Source organism: Meriones unguiculatus (assembly GCF_030254825.1).
Source record: "Meriones unguiculatus strain TT.TT164.6M chromosome X unlocalized genomic scaffold, Bangor_MerUng_6.1 ChrX_unordered_Scaffold_30, whole genome shotgun sequence".
Lineage (NCBI taxonomy): Eukaryota > Metazoa > Chordata > Mammalia > Rodentia > Muridae > Meriones > Meriones unguiculatus.
Window position 1 is genome coordinate 3,939,458 of NW_026843706.1, and position 3,580 is coordinate 3,943,037.

Genomic DNA, 3,580 nt, shown 5'->3' on the forward strand with positions numbered 1-3,580 from the left:
GGTACCTATGAATGTGACCTTATTTTGAAATTAGATTACAGATATAAACAAATCAAGATGAGGTCCACACTAGATTAAGATGGGTTTTAAATCTAACGGTTCTTGTCCTTAGAAGAAAAGCATAATATAAGGTAGATATACAGAAAAGAAGGATTGGGGGATCCTGCTGACATTAGCCACCATCACAAGCTAGAAGCAAGGATGAACGCTTTCTTATTTCCACCAGGGTGAACCTGAACCTGAGAATATCTTTATTTCAGATTTTTAGCTTCCAGACAGCCACCCATTCGGTTTGTGGTGATGTATCATGGAACCTTTGAGGACTAACATGCTACCTGGCATTATCTATTTGTTAATTATCTTTTATACCTTCCACTATGAGGACAGCTTTCTTTATTTTTTAATTTTTATTTTTTTAATGTCAGTTACACTTTGTTAACTTTGTATCCCTGCTGTATCCCACTCCCTCTTTCCCTTCCAATCTCACCCTCCCACCCTCATCTCCTCCCTGCCCCTTTCCAAGTCCACTGATGGGGGGGGACCTCCTCCCCATTGATCCGATCCTGTTTTATCAGGTATCTTCAGGACTGGCTGCAAAGTCCTCCTCTGTGTCCTACCAAGGCTGCTTCTCCCAGGGAGGGGGAGGTCAAAGAGCCCACCATCGAGTTCATGTCAGAAACAGTCCCCGTTCCCATTATTAGGGTACCCACTTGGATACTGAGCTACCAAGGGCTACATCTGAGCAGGGGCTCTAGGTTGCATCCATACATGGTCCTTATTTGGAGAAACAGTCTCATAAAAGACCCCTGTGCCCAGATATATTTGGTCCTTGTGGAACTCCTATCCTCTCCAGGTCGTATTAACTCCCCCTCTTTTTAAAAATTTAGTTATTATTATTTATTACAAATTTTTCAGTTTGTATCCTAGCTATGACCCCCTCCCTCATTTCCTCCCCATTCCACCCTAGTTCCCTCTTCTCCCCCTATGCCTCTCCCCTAGTACACTGACAGTAAAGGACCTCCTCATGTTCTATCTGACCCTAGCCTATCAGGTCTCATCAGGGCTGGCTGCAATGTCCTCCTCTGTGGCCTGGTAAGGCTAATTCCCCCATCAGGGGGAGGGGATCAAAGAGCCAGTCACTGAGTTCATGGCAGAAACAACCCCTCCTCCCCTTATTAGGGAGCCCACTTGGAGACTGAGTCTATGGGCTACATCTGACCAGGTGTTTTAGGCCTTCTTCATGCATGGTCCATGGTTGGGGTATCAGTTTTTTTGGGCCCAGTATTTTTTGGCTCTTTTGGTCTTGTTTTAGAGCTCCTGCCCCCTCCAGATCTTTCTATCTCCCCCTTCTTTCAAAAATTCCATGCATTCTGTCCAAATTTGGCTATAAGTCTCACCCTCTGCTTTCATACCTCCATCAGTAGAGTCTTTCAGAGGCCTTCTGTGGTAGGCTCCTGAAGGACAGCTTTCTTAAGTCAAAGGGTTGGTATTTTTGCATCACTGTTTTATGGCTAGTAAAATGGATATTTACTGTCTGAGTGACTAAATGAATGGGCAATACTGAAAGGAAGGGGGTTATGCCCACAGAGAGTAAAAGAGGGGGGAAATAGAGGAATATAGCAAAAAGGCAAAAGTTAACTAATATCAAATATACTAACCTACTAACAAGCAAACTTGCAAATGAGAACTGGTGAAGGAATTGAGTTATATGTAAAGACAAAATACTGAAATCAGAGCAAAGGTTCTCTGAAAGCATAACTACCTAGTGGGAACAAATGGAACAGAACCCATTGGACTTCCACTGAAATGCTTTAACTCTTTCCCCTCTAATCATATCTAGAAGTGCTCGGACCTTAACATATTATGTGTGGTACTACATGTTATTTCCCATGTACTATTTTTTTTTCAATGCAGTTTATTCAGGAACATTGAACAATCATCTGACCCTGGGGAAAGCCAGCCCACAGCTTAAATAACCTCTGGGTAGCCAACCCCAGCGTGCCACGTGGGCAATGCAGATAGGTCCACATACATGGAAGCAAGCCAGATCCTCAGCCTTAGCCAAATGTGGAATTGTTCGTGACAGAGAGCACTCACCATCGGGAAGGTGGAAGGCAGAAATCAGATCCATCTATAAGGCATAGAATTCCGCAGCTCTCTACAGTTCCCCCTTTTTGTTTTAGACGCATCAGGCAAGAGTAGAGGTCTGATCTCTGATATTAGAAATAAATTGGGACGTTGTACTGATGTTCATTTAGGTGTCATCCACCCAAAGAGCATCAGACCCGACCTATACCTTTTTCTCAGAGGCGGGACCTGGGGCATCAACCCGCATGCAATCAGACATGCTCTTCTCTGGGTCCAAAGCGGCTGACCCTGAGTGCAGTGCTTAGCCTCGCATCCTGAGCATAACATTTTAGCTTTTTATGGTATCCAACCATGCTTGGGGAGACTGTCCTGCTTCAATGGCTGTAAAGGCCTGAATGGTCATGGCTGCATTACACTGTTGTGAGACTCTAATCTTGCATATATACCACAGACAAACCAAGGAGACCAACACCAGAAGGCCTGCTAACGCTCCCATGCCCGCCCATTCCTTCAGATGATTCATGGCTGCAGCAATCCATGATGATAATCCTGTGGCTAGTCCTGCGTCCACTCTGGAAGAATTTACTGTGACAATGGCCACTCTCAGCTGCTCCATCATAGTATCGAATTCTCCAGTCCAATTACCTAAAATATAGCTAGACAATTGTTTAGACAGATTTGCAGCACAGGAAAAATTCTCATGTTATATGCTAGTGACTCAAAGTCCAGCATATTTTCATTGACTGCCAAGTTGAGCGATTTGCCATAGGGTATCAATTTGCTCCTGCACGAGGTCAATCCTCTGATTGAACACCATCAAGCTTCCTTTTAGTTGAGCATTAATTCCTTTTTGTACAACTAAGGCATGAGCTACATTGGCTAAATGATTTTTCAGGGTCTGAGCAGTCTGCCCAGTATGACTCATGGCTAATACCCCGGTGGTAGCTACAATAGCCGCCAATGAGCTTGCAGTAACAATGGTGGCTGTAGTTCCAAGATCCCTTTTCTGTCTGAAGAGAGTCATAGCGTGAGGGGCATCAACGGGCACAGGCACCCAGAGAGGCATGCGAGTAACCAGGGCATACCTAAATTTACTAGCATTCCAGCATTGGGCAAAAAACCAAGTATCATTACCACAATTACTTGGCTCTATCTGGCTAATAATGAATAGAAATGGGGGATATAAACAAACAGGTGTGGGCTTATAGGAAATATTATGAGAAGCCTTAACCCCCTCGTTGGAACATCCTGCATCAGTTCTAGAACTAGCAGTGGTAGAGTCCGAGGTCTGAGTAGGTTCAGGAGACCTTTGCACCCAGGGGCGAGATGTGATCCATGCCAATTGACTAACTCCATATTTTCCTCCACTTTTGAAAGTCATTTAAGGTTCCTAAATTATTTTTTTCCCTTTTTTAAAAATTTTTCATCAATTACACTTTATTCATTCTGCATCCCCCTAAGCCCCTCCCTCCTCCCCTCCCAATCCCACCCT